At 46.4% G+C, this 22,896-nt stretch overlaps 1 long non-coding RNA gene across 1 annotated transcript in view; it reads right to left on the bottom strand.

Annotated features, from left to right (window-relative positions):
- Positions 1-18,892, bottom strand: part of LOC125954038 (uncharacterized) — a 34,629-nt gene extending 15,737 nt beyond the window's left edge. The window contains exons 1-2 of the long non-coding RNA XR_007469005.1: positions 18,325-18,892; positions 9,274-9,337 (exon numbers count right to left, since the gene is read on the bottom strand). This is a non-coding gene — a long non-coding RNA (uncharacterized LOC125954038). The remainder of the gene's footprint in view (positions 1-9,273; positions 9,338-18,324) is intronic.
- Positions 18,893-22,896: the final 4,004 nt, after the last annotated feature.

Below are 22,896 nucleotides of genomic sequence, written 5' to 3'. Positions count from 1 at the left end.
AATCAATCATCATGTGTCACCGTCCAGCGTATATGTAATATGCCACGCATGCCAACAGTGCATGAGTAGCTACCGTTGGCCGAACCGAGCGACAGCAGTTCCCGGCAACTCGCCGCGAACTTTATTGGCGTTTGCCGAAGCGAATGGTAAGCGTGAGCAAAACACGCCCGTCCGATGAAATTTATTATTATGAGGACGTTATTTTTCCGCTGGCTTTAGCAGGGATATCCTTCCAACTCCGCCATCCTGCCCAGCAGGACGCTTTATGGGCGTTTAGGCTAGCATTATGTTGTCGTTGCCGTAGTACAAGAAACGGAAACATCAGGCTTCTGTTCGAGGATAAACGGCCGGCTCAGCTGTCACGAACCACGGCTCTAGGATTTTCGGTCACAAGACTGATGATAATTGATATAATGGGCCACTGGAAGCGTGCGTGCGGATCAGGCCTACCGAAGGCCAACAACAATCGATTCGCTTAACCATTCCGTTACGCGATGCGATTAGATGTTTTCGATGTCATTTAATTAGGTGACGAAGCAAGGCAGCAACGAATGAAAAGAAAACAAGCGAGTTCCGAAAAGTACCAAAATGACTACCGGAAATACGGATCGGATCGGATAAAAAATCAATAAAAGCGAGGACGCACAAAACGGAACAAGGAGTTCGGGATAGCGTGAGTCCAGCGGTGCCAATCACTTCAAAGGAAAAGTGTCAAAGAAAACCATTGAATGATTGATGGTACAAATGAACCCCGGGACTCTACTCGAGAAAAGGGGTTTTTGGTTGGTAATTGAGACAGCTGCAGACGGGCATGAGAGTTCAGCGAGCCTTCGATTTCCTCGCTTCATCGATTGCGTAAGAGGCGTTGTCGATACGAAGCTTTCATTTGGCCAAACCAAACGGACCTGTTGACGCTGTATACATGAATCCATTTTGGATGGATTTTACGGAGGACTCACAAAAAGATATCCACAATAAACCAAAGAAATTTTATTCCAATACATGATAAGTTGAGCAAAATATAATCATTTTTGAACGAAAGAAAACCTTGTAGAACGATACCGTTCTCCTGGCATGGATCCTGCATCACTAGCACTACAACAGCACTCGTTAGTTCTGTTGAAAACATCTTTTGATAATGATCTTTGCAAATCGAAATCAGTCAGCTGGAAGTGCACCCGAAGCACAGCAAGCATCGAAGTTCTGAATGGGGCCAGCCGCTTATTTGGATCCTATCTCAAAGCTTAGGGAGTGCTATGGAACGTCCTGCTAACCACCCAACCGACCCAATACACCGGTTCAGCCTCGGTGAGCAAACACACAGTACGGTACACAGCGATACTACACACCACATGGTCCATTCGCAAGTCATTCTTCACTACCACCACCACCACCGCGCGGCCATCGTCTGCCTTCCGCAGAAACGGAGCGACTGAAACTGTTTCGGTCTGCTGCGTTTTTGGGCGGCTGGTTAAGCGAAGCACTACCACTGCGTCATTAAAGTTTATGAACATGATACACACCAACAATGTTGCGGCGAAGCAATTCAAACTTCTCGGCCAGCCATCCAGCCAGTGAAAGCCGCCCATGTGGAAAAAGCTTATGGTTTCGAAATTGAACTTTTAATGCCAACATCTATTGTCGAGAGATGATGTGGTACGCTCTGGTGGCATAGCATTGCGCTGTGCTGGCTAAAATAATGCTTTTGATGGAGTTTCTCTACGGCGTAACTGTCTGCGCAGGACATTGTGAAAGGAAGCAAGCTTGGCGCTCTCAATAGCTCTCCAAATACTGAAACACAAAACAAATGTTCCTGCAGAGCTTATCTTACATTCATTTTGTAGAATCACGGATATCGGTAACCTTTTTTCTTTTGCTTCTGCTACAGCGGCTAGAGTCGCTTGTAGACGAAAAGGATAAACAAATGCATTGATTCTGCCCTGCCCATACCCTAAACCAGAAGGTGATAAATCGAGTCACTCGAGGACACCATAACCCATATACGCCACAGGAATGGATGATTTATAGGAATGCAAAGCATAAACTTTTTTTTTCGCACATATCGGCACATGATCGAGCGTAAAAAATTACACAACCAGGGAGTGAGGTAGGGCAGAGGGGGAGCCACCCCATACACCACACACAAAACAAACCAACCGCCGCCGCTACTCTGTAAGCAAGTTCAAGCTGCGCAGTTCCCGGCAAAGCACACAGAATGCCTCCGGGCGTAACCAAGAAAGGAGTGCGAAACGTCCATTAATCTTGCTCTGGCTGCCTAAGGCTGCTAGCGATTTGGAGCTCTAGAGTATTTTCCCTTTTCCATAAACGTGCCACCCTACGAATGCCACCCAAAAAAGCCCTTCCCCTGGAGGGCATCAATTTGCAGCGTGAAGAGTTGCAAATAAATAACAATTACTTTTAAGCGAAGAAGCGCAAGAAAGCACTCGTTGGCATACTTTAAGGAGTCCGGCCGTTGACTACCATCGAGCCCCGCGAGGATGATGATGATGATGGCTGCCACTAGACACAGAAGGTAATGGCGATGAAGAATTCATCATCGTCGGTCTGAAGGACTGCAGTGCACTGCACTGCACTGCACCTTCTTCCCGATAATCACGCCTCAACTTCAAGACTCTCCGCTTCGCGTTACACTCAAGAGCGTTGATTGTTTCTTGTTGTCTTTTCGCTTCGCAGGATTTGGTGTTTGGTGGTGCTACTGCAAAAGAGCCATTGTTTCTCGTGAGAGACTCGTTTGTGTGTGTTTTTTGGAAGGGATGGGGATGCTCGGCAAACACGACTACTCAAGAGTCAATGGTGAAGCTGCTGCTGCTGCTGCTGCCGATTCCACCGGTACGGAACGCTACGTTTCTCTCTCTCTCTCTCTCTCTCTCTGGCGCGCTGGCTGATGGATGTGACCAAATGGTCTGTGCTTCTAAACTGTGCGACCGGGACCGGGTTGGTCCAATCCCTACGAGAATGGAATAATTCCAACCGGATTACCGAAAGATTGCCTGCCAAACATTCACTTATTCATTATCCTTCGAGCGAGGAGCGAACGAGGACGAGGAAGCAACGGAGCGTGGTTGCGGTTTGTGTGTTCTCTCGCTGTCTCGCCGTCGACATTTAGACGTCCGTGCAAGCTGCCTTCTGCCTTTGGTGTGAAGCCATCCCCCACGGGGGCGAGAGGGGAACGCGAACCAAGCAAGAGTGTGGATACGGTTTTTATCTGCTTGAAAACATAAAAACCACTCCACAAACCCCTTGTGGCAGGCGTTGTGTACGATGAAACACCAGTGGCATCACATGCGAATCCTTTTTACGACAAACACTCGCGCGCACATGCAGACACACACACAGGCAAGTGGCGTGTGATTGAGATGGGAAAGGACGAACGTCAACACGACGACATTCGGAGCATGGCTCGTTGGATCTTTGATTCCCCATCGCCATCCTTCGCAACGTCAACCTTTGGTGGACGATTGCCGGTGGCTCAAGCAGCCACTGTTGGCGTCGGGCATCTTGTCTGGTGTCGTCGGGCACAGTGACAGCAGCAGCAACCAGCACTAGCAACAAGGAATTTCCAAGTAAATCCAATCTCTGGCCGATGGAGTGCTGGATTACTGGAGTGGAATTTGAGTATCCATCAGAGCTTTGGCGTATATTGACGGCTTCGCTGGAAATTGAATCCCACTCCCGGGCGTACCCAGCCACACGTTGCATCCCACGAGCCTGGACGAACGGGTCGGTTTGTCGGAATGGGACGAGACCGAGGGTCATACATGCAAAGCACACCTGCTCGCAAAATGGCATAGATAGATGGACCGGTACCTCCCGGGCCAGATCAGGTGAAGATGAGGTTGCAATGTTTGTCCAAAAAAAAAACAAAAAGGTGCAACCTAGACGTGTTTGTTCTTGCGAAGGTAAACAATATGGATGCACAATGAAGCCAGTGGGAGGAAAAAACGAGCTGCCAATAGAATGATCCCCCACCTCCGGGGAACGGGGGATTTATCATATTTTTTTTTTATGATGCATTGAGCCCGATGCCGTAATTTATGCGACGATAATTCGCCCAACGGAGTAACCATGCAAACACAGACTCGACAACAACAGGAAAAAAATAGGAGAGACAGTCGAGATTGAAGGTGCCAATATGCTGATAAGCGGTCCGGTCCATTCTGGAGTTAATTAAATTTGGTATGCGACAAAAGCCAATCACAATTACTCGGGGCTGCCGGGACATCGAATGTGTGTGGCTCGGTGTCATGTGTGCCTTACTGGCTGTGTGTTGTTTGTGTTGCAAATTCAATTATCTGAAGCTATAGTTGTGATGGTTCAACGGAATTGAGTTGTGCAAGTGCATTAAAAGGTGCACTGGAAAACCCACTTTGGATTTTTTTGTTCTGTTAGGAAAATCCATTCATTCCGTTTCGAAACTCGAAAACCATGAGCAATTCCAACAAACAATATCGATTGGTATACATGTGATATCCATTGTGGTTCACAGACGTCATTTCTAGAACCGTATTGCTTTCGCATTTCAAGCAAAGCATGTCGAGGCGCATTTGTCATCAATTTTTATCGCCACAGCTTACCGTTTCTGCTTCCTTACACGCCATGAGCTGCGATTTTTAAGCGTCTACAGTGCGCCAACTTGAACAGCAAACGATGCTTGTAATGATTATGAAGCTAATTAGCGCCAAGAGGGCATGCAAACACCGGAACCTGCCGCTATTCGCCACCGTTCACGTCGGTGTGTAGATGTTTTGTTGTGGGTTTGAAAAAGGTTAAAACCAACGAAACGCTTGAGCGAACTTGTGTAAACATTTATATTAATGTTAAGCACCTAATGCGGTTGTTCCAATGTTATGCTCTGATTCAGATTTGAAGGTTCCTTGGTTCTCTTTGGTTTTATTACCAACGAAATTGGCTTGTACCACGGAGAAAGACTGACAAACGTAACCCACCAATACCAACAGGATGCCATACAGGATCACTGCTCATCACGCATCAATCCTCGCGATGTCGGTCGTGGGGTCATAGCTAATTCAGTAGCTCATCTTGACCACCAACGTTTCGTTTTATGTTGCGAAATAAAATCGAAACATCGAACATCTGAACTGCTCAATCCCCTCACCAGGCCCCTACCCTCCTTTAGGGACCAATTACTGTCAAATCTGTACGCGGTGGCACGAAATACACGAGCCACGAACGCTTGCGAACAGGGCACGAGAAGCATAAAACATGCAACATGCGTTCGAGCAGGTGCGCTAGTGGCTACTATCTATAGGGTACGATCGCCCACATTTCACATCTATCTGCTAGCCAGTGGCGACCGCGAGCGAAATCACATGCTCATCTCCCCCGCCCGAAAAGTGCTAAATGGAGAAAACGCCAAACTCTCGCTTTTCCACTGACACGATTCGATGCGAAACACATAATGTTTTCACGTTCCCTTTTTTTTTCTTTTTGGTGGAGCTATGCTCCAGGGATAGCGCAACGCGAAGCACGAAGCAAACAGCAATCAACACCGCAGCAAACCACTCGAGTTTCGGGGTTGTTTATGGGTTGATTTAGTTTTTACGAACCCGAACAACTCGAGCATGGTTGATGATGATCTTTTGCCAAACCATTCGGACCGGACACACCCAGTGGCATTCGGGGACGAGTCTTTTCTACGATAGACGAGTTTGCCCAGTTTGCGGAGGGCAATTTATCATTCGATGCCAATGGCGATGGCGGATGGCTTGATTTAGCAAATGGAAAGTAGCAGCCCATCGGCAAACAAACGGCCTCCGAGCGAGGAGATTACCTTACGTAATCTCACTGGCAAAACCACGGGAGGCCCCAGGAACGGGAACAGGAACAGGACCAGGCCAGCCCGTTTCGAAGCAATTCGATCGGCGGTGAAGGTGTAAATGAAGAAGATAAAACCCACGCGGATCATCTTGTTGTTACAGGAGGAAGCGGCGCCGGCATGGCACGCGAGTTCTTGTTCCGTTCGTGCGGCGCTGCTTGCGAAAGAGAAAGTTGAGCTAGACGTAAAAGGAGAAAATCCCCTCAGATTAACAGCTACACTGGCTAGCTCCCGCGCTATCTCGTCTCGTGTCGTCGTGTACTTTCGTTCTCTCGTTGTAGGCTGTCAATTTCATTTAACTCGATTTGATACCAAATGCCCCCCGTGTGTTTGTGAACGCGCGCGTGTAGTTTGACGTGTAGGCCGGCCGAGCGGTAGTGCCGCGCTTAGTAATTACTGTAACACGGACCTGGCTGTCGATGGGAACCGTCGTGAGGGGGAGACTTGGACTTGGAGGCAATCACTGCTCCCACGGCACAGTTCCCGGAGCAGTTCTCGTGGGACGTTCTCGCTATAATTAAAGAAGCAGCGTCCTCACGTAAGTCAAACTGGTGACTTGCTGGATGGTGGCATTGTGTGTGTGTGTGTGTGTGTGTGTCGTAATCCTTGGACCCACTTTAGCCCGGACTGCACAAATTGGTCATAATGATAACGGATGTTCATTAGGGAAGTGCGAGCGGAAGCACATATACACCGACTATCTGCGTAACTCTGCCGAAAGATTACAAGAAGCTGGTGCTGCTGCTGCTGCTGCTCTTGCTCCTACAACACCACCAAATTGCTCTCCGGAGGTTTTGATAACAGATTCCATGTGAGAGCACGATACTTGCAATCAGAGCCGAATGTGTGTGTCCGGTGCTGGTTCGAATCGAGGGATTCAAATCCACCACACGGCGAGGTGACAAAGGTCCAGCTTGGGAGCACACCATCCCGAAGCACATAAAACAAGGCCATTAGTTCAAGTATCTTGCAAAGGGTTTGACGTAAGCTTTTGAATGTAAAAGGTAGAGCTTTGCTGGGGGGGGAAAGGACATTCACGTGTGGGGGTAGCTCGTTATGCTTATCATACCGTTTAAAGGGACATTACTATTCAATTCATAGCGCCAATGGTTGCCCATTTTCGTTTATGATTAAAGTCGCCCGACATCCGAGCGCTACGTAGAGCGAAATGTCTCGTAAAGAAGACTTAAAATATGTATTTTTTATGGTACGATATGCATCTTGATGGTCTTAAATTGCTTCAAAAGATGTCAGACGACGGCAGCGGACCTGAATAATATTAATGTAATGAAGAATCTACATATTATTTAACCGAAAAAGAATGCCCATACATTGTCCCAGTTTCACAGTCCAAATGTGAAGCGCGCAGCAGGATTCGAAATAGCAAAATTATACTAAACAAATTGTGTGCCCTCCCGGACAACCACAGAACCTCAGACCAACAACCCCCGGCGTCACGGATGCTGCAAATGGAACTGAACTCCTTGAAACGGACGAACAAACCGGGCAAATTATACGAGATAAACAGACCTAAGCAAACAAATTAGTCCCCACGTCTAGCTGTGCGTGTGTTTGTGTGTGTAGCGGAAACATCACCCAACAACCAAACCCGTTCACTTGCCGCCGGAAGTGGTGAACGAGAAAGTTATCTCCGATGGAAAACCGATAACGCATAGCAGCGGCCGGTGGAAGGGTGTACATCAAACTTTCCGTACACTTTTCCGGCCACACCACGCCACGCCACGGTCCGTGGAGTTTTAAAGGATGGTCCAGACAGCAGAAAACAGCAGGTACGCATACCAGACTGCCAGCCTGCCAGAAGGCCTTCTGACATCCGACACGTACTCTCGGCGTAATTTCATGCTTTTCGTCACTTGCGACCGTGCTGTGCTGATGATGGCCGGTGTACAACGCGCGTCAGGATCGATAAATTAGGAACCGAGCACCACTGGATGCTGGGGCGGTAATTTAAAACCCCATGGATCCCTCGAGACCCCGACGTTGCAGCCGACAACGCAGCCACCGGTGTTCATGCTGGACTAATTAAATGAATTGATCCTACCTTCGCTTTATCGATGTCGCAAATCTCGCTCACGTTGACAAAGTGGCCAAGAGTGACGGTGGCAGCGGCGGTGCCTGGAGTCAAATGTTTAATGGCCACGCGCGTTCTCTCTCTTGCTCTCGCTCTCGTTCACTCTCTGGTGCAGACTCGAACGGTTTCGTTTCGTTGGTTCCGTTCCGGTTCAGCAAGGATACTCGCAATTATCGGCATCGAACAGGGTTAGCACACAACAGCACACAACACAACCACCATTCGCTCAACAATATGCTCTGGCGAACAGCAGTAGCAGGCAGGAGGACATTTTGAATCCAGCAAGGACTAAGGGAAGGTGATTAAAAGTGGCATGGAATGAATAGGACTAACAAACGAGAAGATAGCCAGCCTACTGCCGCGAACGGACGCTGAGCGAAGAGAGCGGCGCGTTGTGTGCGTTGTGTGTTTAGGAATGTGTCTACTTCGATTGGCCACAGCGAAGAGATGTTTGGTTCTTAAAGAATGCCGTGCTGTTCTGTGCGTTTTCCGACGGTAAACGGATTTGATTTGGATTACACTTCGAAAGATTGTGCAACGAAAGGACACAAATGCTATACCTTCACTGACACAACGAATGGAAAGCGAGCAGTGGAAAACACGGACTACGAATTACACCACACGACGGCGGGCGACGGACGATTTTCCGGCAAAAACGGTCCACTTTTCACCAGAGAACGCAAACACAAACTGAGCAAGCCTCCCTTCGGTTGCTGTGTATTTGTGAAAAGAGCTAGCGGCAACGGCGGCGGCGCCCGCTGTAGGGATCCGTTTGTAGTAGCATGCAGGCAGGCAGTTTCAAGTCCAAAACATAGCACCGCGCCACGAGAGCATGAGAGCATCCAGCACGAGAGGGAGCGAACGACGGTTATGCGCTCTCTGGATTCGCTCTGGAGTCGCATCCCTTCTATCTCTCTTCGGAAGAGAAGCGAGATTGATAACGAACATGCGCTTTCATTGTCGACCAGGCGGGAGGGGGCTGGGATGGTTATGCAAAGGAACATGAAGCAATGGAAAAGAGCAAGGGAGAGGAGAGCAAACTCCAATTGCCAGGACACGGCCGAGAGCCGTATGGCGAGCAAGAGGGAGCAGAAGTGGTACTAACAGTCAGTAGTGGTAGTAGTAGTAGGCGGATTCCGCACACCAGGATGGTTCTGGCACGGTCGTTGCGATGGTTACCAAACCCGCCAGTGCCGAGAATGTATGCCCGTGAGAGCACGAGGGACAAGCTTTTCGTATTTTGCTTATTTTAAAGACAGTTTCGAGAAGGGAAAAGTATTGCTTTCGGGTGTTGGAAAATTTTGGTTCGTTTGGTTTTCCCTACCTTTGGTGCGGTGCGCGCAGGTTGACACCCCATGCTTGTTACCCCATCCTGCATTCGGGGGGATCTGCAAGAAAAGAAGAGCAAATGGAACATATTTAATTCCTTTAAAAAATCAGCAAACAAACATTGTTTTAAAATAAATGTAGAATAAGCATTGCAGCCAACCAGTGAAAACGTTTAAACACATCACATTCGGCACGCCGGCACACCGGAAGGCATGGCGCCAAAGGACGTGGCTCTATCAGAACGCACGCTACGAGGCGACCCTCTAAGCATTGGCTTGGGTTCGAGCGGCGTCGCCATGCCGTGGCGCTTGCGTGTTATGCAACACACACATCCCGCTAGACCCCCCCACCAGTGCTGTTGTGTTCACGTACATCGCCAGCACCGCCAGTGAACCGCGTCGCTCCGGTAAAGGAATGCCGACGAAGAGCGTGCCAAGATGCAGATCCCAACGGCGCACCGGAAATGTAAAAGCTGCACTCGTAAACTATCATTCGCCATTCCTTGGCTTGGCAGGGCTTGGAAGCTCCCGTTGTTGCTTTCGTTGTGTTTTTCGGGGCCAAGCGAACAAGGCAGTCGGAACCGGCGGCTGGGAGACCGCCGAGGAATTATTGCAAACACCGTGAGAGCGTGCCCCTGGTCCTTGGTCGTTGGTTCTGTTTGTATTATTTACATCAAACTGTCTCCAGAGAACAATTTTACGACGCTGTAAAACGATGAATGCTGATTCCCCTGCCACCATCAGTGGCATGGTATCGCGACAGGCTGGAAATGTGATAAAAAATCATTTCCCTCTCCGGGTTCTTTCTTTTCCGGCACTCCCTCTGTTGTGTTTTGGATGGATTAGTCTCGGCTGGTGGTTTTTTTTCGGTAGGCAGACACTACCATTGATATTTATTGCTTCTGGCACATTATTAAATTGTTCGGCGTACGGCCACGCCAACTGATTAACCGATTACATCAACGCCAGCCAATCCGATCCGACAGTCGGCGGTAGTGTGCCACGATAAGGCCATTTGTGGTTCCGCTTCGGTCTAAGCACCACCAGCGCAGGTGGCAGTTGGACCGCTGGCTGGCTGGCGTCCAATTTTCATAAACATTAGATCATAATGGCCGTTTTTTTAATGTTTCACGTGTGCCGTTACCCTATTTCTCAATCAACCGCACGTTCTTATCGGTTCTGGAGGATCTTGATTTCTGTCGTGGCGCCCTTTCTTCTCCGAGAAGGCACTTTTCTTCATTCTGTCTCTTATCGAACCCGGTGGCTTTCTTCCGGCGCCCGGTAGATCTCAAGATCTCCCGGCCCAAGAGGCGGAGAAAGTGAAATTTGAAACTCGAATATTGATGCATTTCCCTTGCCGTATCGGGCAGTCGATTGGATTTTCGGCCGTTGGTAAGGTGAAATCGGTTTCGACTATATTCGACTACATAGTATTTGCATTTAAATCGATTTGCCATTGCCACGCACGCGGCTTATGCAGATGGAAACCATTACGGGGACACGTGAGTGAAAGGTGATTATCGGTAGAAAATGGGCGCGTAATGTATGCAGGTGTTTGGGGAATTGCAGAGCCTCGGATTATGGGAGCCCGTTGACAACAACCACCAGCAAAACTTAAACTGTTTGCCATGTGTAGAGCTGAATATTTTTTAACCTTGATTTCACTATTAATATCTTAGCATAATGCGGAACATGGATATGTAATCGTTTGAAGAATATTTTTCCATTTTCTAATGCTATGCTACCATTGCGTTGGATTTATAAACATGAATCATCGTGGCTTCATAATTTAGCACTAAGATTAAAGCATAGATTTTTAATTTTTTTATCTACATCTCATTTTGCCTATAAATCAGTCTAATCCAGGGATTTAAAGATTTAATAAGAAATGATGAGCTCGCAGACATTGTCCATCGTCGGCCGGGTTCACAGCAATTACCGTAATAAATATATTCCACCAGAGAGGAGACCGCATCTAGAAACAAACCATCGTTGCATCGTTTACAGGCGGCCCCGCCATGTTTAATGAGCACCCTCGGAACCCTGTAGAGACCACCCGTGGTGTACACAAATCTTACTCGGTGCGCAATTACTACGCTTCCTTCCTTCATTCCATGTACGCTGTGCGCCGAGTAGCCGGTGGTGCTGGGTGTTGCCTCCGCTAACTATTATCATACGATGACTTGCCGGGCACGGTGGCCGCGGTTAATCGTTAGTTCGCTCTGCTGACGGCCGTCGGTGTCGTCGGTAATTAATTTTGCAATAAATCATCGCCCGCAAAGTGCGACTTTTAATTCAACGCGATCATGTTTTCCTCTCTCCCCTCATTTGCCGGGGTAAACACAAACACAGTGACGGGCCGTCATCACCGTTTGTGAAATATGGATTCCTTGCTTGTGGTTTTCTTCCGATTGCATTCAAGACCACCATCGTCACCACCTCGGTTTAATTTAATATTGTTTTTTTTTCGTTTTGCTACTTTTCATTTGAGGTTTGCGAGGGGTGTAAGAATGACCCAGGGACAGCCTCTCTCTCTCTTCCTCTCTCTATCACTGTGCAAAGCGAACGGGTTTTCCCCCATCTTTTTGGCACGACCAAAATCGAACGAATAGATAGCGTTTTCCCCCTTTTCTCGGTTTTCCGATGGCAATCGCGTGCGTTATAACATTTCCATTTTCATAAGGTGTCAAACGGGCCGTCCGGACGTCGAATCCCCTGAGCTCTGGCCGTTAGTGAAGGGTAGCCCTTCGCACCCTTCTTCGTCACGTCGTATCTCCGCGTCCTGGTCCGTCGAGACGTCAGTGCCGGAGTCAGTCTGTCAGTCAGGCAGTCAGCTAGCCAGCTGGGCTGGCCATATAATTGGGGGAGAACGAGGCCCTAAAATCGAATAAAACTCACAGGCCGTTTGCCTGCCAGCAGTAACGGTAGACGTGGACCACCCTGTGTGTCTAGGGGTGTGTCGCTATTTGTGGGCGCGAGGGAACCACCTTAAACACACAAATCGGTAGCAAAGAGTGGGAGAGAGGGTGTTTTACGTTTATTTTACTTTTTCATTTATTCAATTCGTAGGTATTGGTTTTTTCTGAATTTAAGGGAACTTTCTTCATTGTTTTACAATAAGCATGTGGGATTTTGTATTTGGATGAGTGCATTTATGCATTAAAATGTATTCTTAAAATTAAAGATGTATTCTTAAAATTATATACATAACTTTAATTTAGTTATAAATATACCGTAAAATGTTGTACACAACTTCGTTTTAAATCCTAAATTCCACTACTGCGATTGCACTATATTGTTTTACATCGGTAAAAATTCTCTTAGGTAATTTAGGGATATTTGTTGAAATGGTAAGCGTGCCCAAGGACGCCTGAACCCCTCATGGATGCCTTCTAACGTCAGGGCGATTATTTGAAAACGTGAAATGACCAACCAAACGCTTACAGTCGAGGAGGAGCAATTGCATAAGCAGTACCCAGTCCCCTCGCACATGGATTAGGGATTTCGTCCTCCCAAGTTATGTTCCCCTCTCGGGGGTGGGACAACGAAAATGCAGAAACCATCGTTGGCCTCCCTCGAAATGAGGGAGACATTATACCAACGACTTCGTGTGGTGCAGTGCGCTGCAGTAGCCAGAGCCGTGCCCGCATGCTTTACACCTCCAGCGCGGGGGTGGGACTCCTTGAGTTTCTTCTGAAGTTTCCCGCGGAGCAAAACCACGGTGTGGCCACGTGGCACGGCGGAGTTGTTAGCAGCGCCCCCAAAAGAGCGCACCAAGTGGCTGGATGGGCTGGAGGAAGGAAGGACAAAGAAGTACCACTCTCACCCCCTCTGCTCCGGGAGACACTCTTTAATGGTGCAATTTCGTATTTATAGGCGCATGAATAAAAGATAAAAGGCGTAGGTGTAGCCACTCATCGCCCGGTTTTTGTGTACAATCCATTGATGGTACGGCACTGGTGGTAAGAGTGGTCGTGATGACGCGTGTGATGTTCATATCGCCCGGAGTTGAATATGGCGGCAGCACCACAGGTGAATCCTGGCCACGACAAGGACGAATCACGCGCCGTTTCATCGAGCAAATCGGACGGACGGTTTATGGACGGAGGTGGAGGTAGAAGAATTAGATTGGTACAGTGCAAAAAGCTAAGGTTGCATCAGGTGATGAGATGTGGACGTGGCATTCAAGCGAGGGCTGCGGAAAGTGTGCACACGTGTTGCTTGCCTCTTTACCCGCCTGTCCTGGAGATTGGTTTGTATGTGAAGGGTGCTTGCGAAAATTAACAAAAACATTTACATCAACACAGGAATGTAATGTAATAGAATACATTCAGGGTGTTTAAACGAATTCAGAAAGAATCTGATAATTGGAATAGACGTTTTTTAAAATTTCGGTTGAATTAGTTCGAATGAAATGAAACATTAGATTTCATGAGTAGATCCGTAAGGTTATCTCTAAATAAGTTTTAATCTTTACTTTTATACGGAGACAAGCATAACGATAGTTTGTTTATGAGATAAAAATCTTTTATCTTCTAGTTTGAGTACATCAACTCTGAATGATTATCACGGTGATAGGGAATTACATCACTAATGGTTATACTATGTCATGTAGTATTGAAAAAATGACAGTAAAAGAATTCATAATAGATCATCTTAAATAGTTAAATTAATTAAATTGCTGAGCACAAAAATGCTACATTTTTAATTCCAGTCTACTGCTCTAATAGGTCTCGTAATTCCAATATGTATATTCTATTACATAATTACATGCTACTTTACAACATTCTCAACTTGTGAATGATAAAACCTTTCAATTTTACAATGGAGAGAAATGTTAAGGATTGTGGTTACAATATTTCACTTCTAACTACCGCCATGTGTGGCACAACTAACTCGCGGTTTTCGACATATCTACATACTCTCGAGTATTACACCAGAAGTAGAAGATCCTTGAGAAATAATTGTGCTGGAATTAAATCATTGGTCGCATTACGCAGTCATTGAAAGGTTATGGAGTCATTCTATTCCATTCGAAATCAAACCGAAACCAACGAAACAAACAGCAACCAAAGCGAATACACGCGTATGGCACGTGTAGAACTTCCAGCCTACTTCGAGTGACGCATGGGCTAACGAAACGTTGGCGGCGATTTATTAATGAGCAACACATTTGGCCTTTTGTCCGAAATACCATTTCCATCCTCCGGAAGGGGAACCCCAGCACCTAACTGAACGACTTCCTAGAGCCACAACGCCTTCACAACGAAACCCCGGGTGAGCCGGAAGGTGTTGAAATTAAGGACCGTTTTCGGGAGAAGGAAGAAAATTCGGTCCACACGCTTCATTGGGAATGTACCGGTGCCAGCCAGAGCGGGACTCCAGCAGAATGTTGGGTGCGGCCTCGGTTGCTTTAATCCAATTTGTTGGGCCTAATAAATGAACTGCACTTACGCTGGAGGGTGAACGGCGCGGAGAACGTGTAGGCTTATTGCGGTCAGCTTTGTGGGTTGGCAGGATTAGAGAGACAGAGAGGGAGGGAGATGAGGAGATGAGGAGGCCGCTTTGCTGTCGCTGGTCATTTCTGTTGGTCGTCGGTGTAGAAAGCGCAACTTTCTACTTACTCGCCGGTACTCGGTAGCGCCAGATAGACCGGTTTCTGAGGGCCAGAAGATGTTGCTGCTAATGACAAGGTTCCGTCATCATTTGGTGGTGGCCCGAAAGCCACAGAACCAGAGAGTGACAGAAAAAGTGAAATGAAAACAAGAAAAATGCCTAAAAGTTATTATTGGGCCCGTGGGCTCATTTATGTTTTCAAATCATGCTGGGCGATGGTGTCGGTGGGGATAGGATTTGAGACAAGCGGATGGTTGATTAGAAGAATGGTTCTTAGAAATTTAATTAAAATTCTTTACACAAAGTTCATCCTGTTACACGACGAGATGATGGCAAAGATCTGTCACTGAAATGTTTGATTCTTGATGGTTTCAAGTGGGCGTACGTTGTTGAACGCTACATCCTTGCACAATCATTAAGACAATAACATGATACGGTGGTATCTACCAGCATCTGCCCCAATTACGCTCATAATTACTTGTCGTAACATCAAAAAACCATCCAACCAACTCGAACCTTCCCTGGCGCCCTGGCATCAAGGAACAAACAGCGAAGGCTTTTTGCATAAAAGACACATTTCTTATAATTAATCGCGCGGAATATTTTTAATTGATCGTGTGCGCTTCCTTTGAACAAAAAAAAAACAACCAACGCTTCTGCTCCAATGGTTGCTCAAAGGCTCTAACAGCCCCTCGAATGGAACACCTCGTTTCGGTGATTCTGTTTCGCCGCCAAGCTTGCCCCATTAATGCCCTATCTCCGGGCCCATCGAAGCATGATAAATGGACCGAACGATTCGACGAAATTCAATTGGCCATTAAGGAGCGGCGCGAAATGAGCGGGGTCCCCAAATCCCGGAACATAAATTCGAATTTGTTTTGTTCGCGATCGATACGCCTCTCTCCCTAGTCCTGTACGGACGCACGACGCACCAGGGCCGAGGCGATGCGTTGAAAGCATCAGCACCACGAGCACCACAGGGACCGCAGCAACACCAGCAAGGATGGGCAATTCAATTTAAATAGCGAGATCCGCTACTCTTCCCCGCTAAACAGGGCCTAATTTCGCTTTTCTTCTCGTAAAGCCCTTTTCCGGTGAGACCACCGAATTGCCAAGTGGCCCCTCGTCTATCAAAACAATAGAATTACCCGTCTTCCGGGGTGACAAAACGTGAAATATTGGTTGAAATTCGATGAGCCCTACCCTGAGAGAAGCGATGGTGAAGCGACTGCATCGCGACACATCAGCTGAGCATCGTTTTTTTCTTTTTTTGGTAGCCATGATGGGGAAGGACTGACGCTCGTACGTCCCGAGGGTGAGTCGGGATACTTTCTGGTCACCGCAGCACGACCGGAATGTGAATGAGAAACTGTTTTCGGTACTGTGACAGCATGGCGACGTGGTACCGGGAATCGTTGGAATGGGAAGTGATACTAACAGGGTTCGGGAAGGATGGATAGGACACCGTGCGTCCCTAGAGGAATGTGAATTTCAAAAACAAAAAAAAGGTTCTCTTATCGCATCGTTCTGTGGTTTCTTGACATGAAAGAATAGTAGCTTTAAAATGGAGAAAATTCGCTGCATTTTTAGAAGAGAAACATGCTACTGGCCAGGAGTTTTGCATATTTTGTTGATTATAAAAAGAAAATCTGAGCGTTTCTTTGGCCCATCTTGACTTGCAATAGAATATAAAGAATTTATGTTAGCACATTTGAGGCAACAGCAAGCATTACTGCCTACAAGACTAACGGTTTCAACTAAGGTTTTCATAGATGATGAAATTGTTTGATTAAAATAATAGTCCGGATTGAAGCAAAATGAAAGAAAAAACAATGCATAAATCAGCATCGAAAGCTATTGCTCATCTGCAACATTTGTCGAAATTCCAGGGTTATGGAAAGCTTCCCCTTTTTACAGGTACCTCTGACTCATCACTACAACGAACTCAGGATACGTTCGCTACGGCTCTGGTTATTTCAATAATATAATTATCGGTGCATTTCATGGATAACATTACGCTCTTTAACGGTGTATCCATTTCAGCTACTGCTACTCACTGCTGCTCACTGCCCTCACTTTACATGACAAACACGATTGATTGATATTGACATGCCATAATTCAATTATCAATCCTTTGAAAGTCAGCAGAATATCCATTATCGAACGCATCGCGTTGCTCACAATATGCGATGCCACCGCGAGGCTACTGCACGAGCGCCAGAGGCAGTTTGCGAATTATTAAAACAGTTTTTAGCTTTGATGTTAACGCCGGATCCCGGCCACGGGATAATATGCAATCGTTGCAGTACTGCTCTTGCCTCGCAGGCTCGGGACGTTCTGGATCGATCAGCAGCACTCTGATACGGTGCATCTATCCACTGTACGGTTGCAACATCCGGTTCTTCCGGTTGTCAGCTCTGAATCCCGGTCGAAATCAGTGGCTCTGGAACACATGGAAGCATCAAAGAGATTTCGAAATGGCGACGGAACTATGGCACCTCCTACGGTTCCTGTTTACCACGAGTCCAAAAAACTTCAAACTCAAAAAACTTCACAACATACGGGCTCCCGTTGGTAGCGTTAGAGAGTGCAAACATCCCGTACACGCGGAAGCAACTGACGGAATGTTTGCTGGCGTACCATTCCAGTAAGGATGACGGCATCGAGGTGCCCTCATATATTCCTCTTCGATGCTAATCCAAACTCCAGCGTGTGTGTGTGTCTGTGGGGGTTTAGGTTAACCTAAGCATGGCCCCGTGATGTGTGCTGCGGGTTTGACAAGCGGCTTTATGGTGAAAGCTGACGCGCTGACTCGTGCGTCATACCGGCATTTTTTTTTTGGGGTTTTGGCATTCCCCATCCAACGGTGCAGGATGCGAATTGCGGAGTTGGAAAATTATGTTAATGAGAAGCTGAAAACTTTGCTCAACCTCCACGCTCCACGCTTCGGTCAAGCGTTCATCAGAAGGATTAGCATCGCAGCGGTTGTGCATGGTTGTATGGTTGTGGGAATGGTAGCCAAACAAAAAAAAATATGGGGAAAACCCTCTTCAACCAGGTTATGCAGATGTGGGGTTGGTGTATGCGGAATGAGCTCATTTCAATTTTCAATTTTCAAAGTCCCTTTTGTGCTTGCTACGGTTTTGCAAATGAATTCTTAGTCAGAGTATTGTTAATTCAATTAAAAAATACAATGCTGGATGGAAGAATAATGTCGATGTTGGTCCTTCGCTTTTTTTGACAAAACATCACTCATACATCAATATTTATCAGAATAAATTATGAATGTACAGTACATGTTATCAAACATTGCGCAGTCGTTGTCGTTAAACATTGATAGAACACTCAATCTCGCTTTCTGTTTTTGAAGCAAAATTCTGAACCGATTAAAAGGTCCCAGGACGAGTGCAATGCAATCGAAAGGCAATTACCTGAAACACCTGCATGCTCGGACACGTACCGAAGCCGGATAACTCCCATAAATATAATCCTCGCCAGCCTGCCAGCCAGCAACAACCACCTCAACCGGTTCGTCTGGTAGCTAATCCATCCATTCGTCCATCCATCCAGACTAAAACATGATCATGACGATGATGATGGCTTCCGGTGTCCACTTCCAGCAAATGATAGGGACCGTCATCCATTCAGTGTTTGCCAATCGTTTCAGCCAACACCACCAGCCATTTGGGGCCCGGCCCTCGGGAGTGCAGAACGATTTCAAACGGTTTTTGTCAAGCCTCACACTAGCACCAAAGAGACTGCAACACATTCACATACGCGCTGCTCGCACAGAATCCTGCAATCCGGTGATAAAAACCACACGCACACCACACCGCACTGCACTGCACTGCACTGCACTGCACTTGCACTTGACCGCACGCCAAAACGGAACTGCAGGTTCGGAGCTTCGCGTTTGGTTCGCTGCTTCACTTGCCTGGATTTCGGAAACTGTTTCCCGTCGTTTTCATTACATAATGGCCATTGCCGCGCAATCCTGGCACACGGAGTACTGTGTCCGAATGCACATACACACACACACACAGTCGCGCGCGAGTGTTGTGGACACGGATTAACGATAAGCTTCTGACTGCACCAGGCAGCCAACTGAAGACAAAAGGACCTCCGAGGATGGACCGAGCACCGGTGGCGCTGACTATCGCGAACGTGAAGCACTTGGTTTCCGGGCTGCGAACCGAAACTGTTTGCCGCTGAACGATGTTGACGCGACGGGCAACGGTCGGCGACTGCATCACATCCGCCGCCGTCAGCCGGTTGGAACATAAAATTGATAACAACCGCAATCAAGAGGACGGGGTGATGGCGTGAACCGACCTGAACCGAACTGAACGACGAGTGACACCACGCCGTGTTTCCACGGGGATGTTCATCCGTGCAGACACAGTGTTGGGCGAAAATAGTGGAATCCTTACCCGTGGTAAAGGGAGAACGGGATATCTTTTACTAACTTGTTAAATTAGCGATTAGGATTAGCGAAAATAAAAAGATATAATTGAATTTTATTCAGATTTACTCAATTAATCAGTTTTAAAATGAATAGATATTCATTGGAAATGTAAGTTTAATGACGAAATATACTAAGAGAAGTTAAAGAAGAAGAGAAGTAAATCAAAAATAATAAAACATCATAACAGATCAGTTAGAAGACGAGTTAATACTACCATTTTCATGTTAAATTATGTCCTTTTCGAATGTTACACTACGCCAACAATGCTCCTGTTTCCATTAGTGTTCGTGAGAGCGTACTAAGCGATTCCATGATAGGGGAATTCCTACCGCCGCATGAATTTCTAGTAGTTCATTTCCCGGCACCTTCGGAAAATGTCTACTTCGTGCACCGTTCGTTCACTGAACCGAATTCCATGCCATTGCCGGTACGACGTGAAGGTTCCCGGCTGTTTTTGGAATATTTTTTTGTTTGCCGGATTGCGTTTCTCCGATCCGATGCTACTACACTTCGCCTCGCTGCGCAACCATTAGTCATCGCCGATTGCATCGCCGATGATCCTTATGCAGCGCCGTGTCGAAGTGGAAGTCATTCTCGATGGACGATGCATTTGACGAGCGCAGAATTTCGTTCCGTCGGTGAACTTATGATTAATTGCTGTCGAAAGCGTAACAGGCCACATCTTGAGACGGAGATGACGGTGACGAAGACGACGGCCACACGCAGAGTACATGCTTGGTTTGACCTTTCCCACCACTTGGCTACCGCTGCGCTGCTCAAAAAGGCTGACGACGGCATCGTGACGAAATCCGTGAAAATCGGTCATCGTTTAGGTTGATTAATGATGGTTTCTAATTGAGGAGCGGTACGGATGACGCCTGCTGATGGATGGCTAGTATTAATGGGAAACTTTCCTTAACCTCTGGATCTGTGTGCTCGGTTGAGGAAGGCCAAGAAAATGGATTTTGAAAACTCAATCCAGCCGCTTTGAGCTCTGTTCTATATTGTATCGATAAGCGCTGTACGATTGCAGTATTGAACTGTCATCAGCAGTTGACGAGATAAGAAACATTATTTTCCGAAAAAACCTCTTTTTTGATTTGCAATTTCGACAATCCAATAACCAGTGACCTCGTAAATGGTCACATGTAGCACACGCTAGACCAGCAGACGATGCTACAAGCGATTAATCATCGAAGCAGCAAATCTCTTGCTTTCCCTTATCTGCATCTAGAATGGTCTCGGGTGGGCTCGCGGGAATTCAATGAGACATGAAAAAAACGGAAGCAAAATGATAACGGATCGATGGTTGACATAAACATATGAATTATAGGCGTATTGGCGCAAAACGGGCAAGCGTGGGAGATTGTTTTGTGTGTTCTCATTTCTTAATTTGTTCTCAAACCGTCGTACAATTATTAAAGAAGTGTGCAATGCATAGGCAACCGAGTATAGTTATTATGATCATTGACAATGACTCTATGACTATGAAATTTTTATTATCAACAGTAGTTTCGTTTAAATGGTATGAAATATCTTATTACCAATTTTAAGGTTATAAAATCAAAACACCTTTTTTATCCAAAATTCCATCAAAATAAAGTAAACATTTGATTGGAATATAAATTCGTACTCGCTCATGCACTTCAGTTTGCACTTACACTATGCAAATTGAATAACTTTACAAGGAAAGGATTTGAATGGTTTGGAGGATTTGTTTTATATTTGTCGTCGTCGAGGATTTGTTTTATATATACATAATTATGATTGTCTTTTTTATTGTTCTTCCTTTCCCGAATTTAAATACGAATTAAAAAAAAATGAAAGTACATCATTCCTCCTGAACTTTTATTAAGGTTCTTTTTAATGTTTGATCTTTCGTTTATTTTATTTGAAGAATGTTTCCTGTCTAATAAGCACGTTCGCTCTAATGCTTTTTCATAGAGAATTTTTAAAATTATAGAATAGAACGGATAGCAAAAATATTCAAGTTCAATTGAATTAAATTTATAAAGAGAGCAAAGTGTTACTTTTTTACTGTAATGATACTCTAATGTGTTCTAATGAATTGTAATGTCGACTTCTGTTATCAAATGTTATCGAAAGAATAAAATACATGCTCAAGTAAATGTTTTACTTTAGATTTTCAATGTTTTCAAGAATCTGTTGCAAAATGTATCATTCGTATAAACCGATTTTGCAAAATATAATTTAATAGCATTTCAATGAAATATACATTTACATTTGTCATTTTTGTAATACATTTTGAGAATTCTATTGAGAAAAACTATTAAAAACGATTTAAGAAATCAATTCTTTTGTAAGCGATAACAAAACATTTGGAAAATATCTCAAACAGTCTCTAGATTCTTTTGTTAGGTACTGTACTCCGCAGCGGCGCGTCTACGCATGCTCGCCTTCGCGCTGATAAGCAGCGACCGGTTCGAGGTGGGAACCGCGTGCCAAAACCTGCGTGACCAACGTAGCGACCGTAGTCGATCAGCAGCGCTCGTACGCACCATACCAACCTCGTTGGCCGTAGAAAGCACCTGTTGGCCGTTGGAACACGTAAAGCTCACCTCAGTAGAGTACCATTTTCCTTCCGTTCTCCGTCCCCTGGGGTCGTTTGGGGTTCGTTTGGTTTGATATGGGTGTCCGAAATGGTCGACTTTGCCCTGTGTTATTTAGTGCGCGTGGTACATCCATCAACGGACCCCACAATTGGATTGTAAACAATCTGTCCATCGTGTGCGTTGAACGCGAGCGGGCTGAGAAGGACAATTCTTTTTTCGCTGAATCGGAACCCCCGAAAAACCTACTCGTCGTTTTCCTTTTTACTATGTGCTGCTCGACGAGAGAAAAGGAAATTGTTTTCCGACCAAACCACATCCCATCTTGAGCGCTTCTTCGGGCGGACTAGTGAGGTGAAACTGATGTGAACTCGGGTAAAGCGTGCGCCAAATATCCGAATCCGTTGACAACCGTCTAAACGGTGAAAGACAATTCATGGCATGTGACAGTGAGTGAAGTGGTGATGGTGTCCCGGGTGCAAACAGGGTCAGAACGTAGTGCGGGGCCGAAGAAGATGAAGAGTTTCATAACCAGAGAACGCCCAAACTAGGTAAACCAAGAAACCCAAGAAAAGAATGCGTATTAACAGACGACACCCTTTCGGTTGCCATGGTTTGTTTCGGAAGGCCTGCGCCCATGTGTCCCTTTCTTCCTTTCAGCTTCTCCTTCTCCTAGCGCTAGCGCTGAAGAACTTACGAGTTTTATTCGAGCTACTTCGATTAAATATTAACTCCTCGTGAGCTGGAACCGGTAGCGGGAACAACAAGTGGCATTTCGAGTATTTACGTCCCCATTCCCATGGCAACACCCCTCACTCATGACGACCAAACAATGGGCCAGAGTGAGAGAGACTGCTAGCGACCGCCACTTGGACGATAGAGACCAACGAACGAACGAAACTGGGCCAAGTGCTGTTGCTGCCATTCCGGGTGCTGAAGCAGGAGACCATCACTCAACAGGCAGTCAC

This window comes from Anopheles darlingi, chromosome 3, assembly GCF_943734745.1.
Source record: "Anopheles darlingi chromosome 3, idAnoDarlMG_H_01, whole genome shotgun sequence".
Lineage (NCBI taxonomy): Eukaryota > Metazoa > Arthropoda > Insecta > Diptera > Culicidae > Anopheles > Anopheles darlingi.
This window is presented reverse-complemented; position numbering and strand designations above follow the sequence as displayed.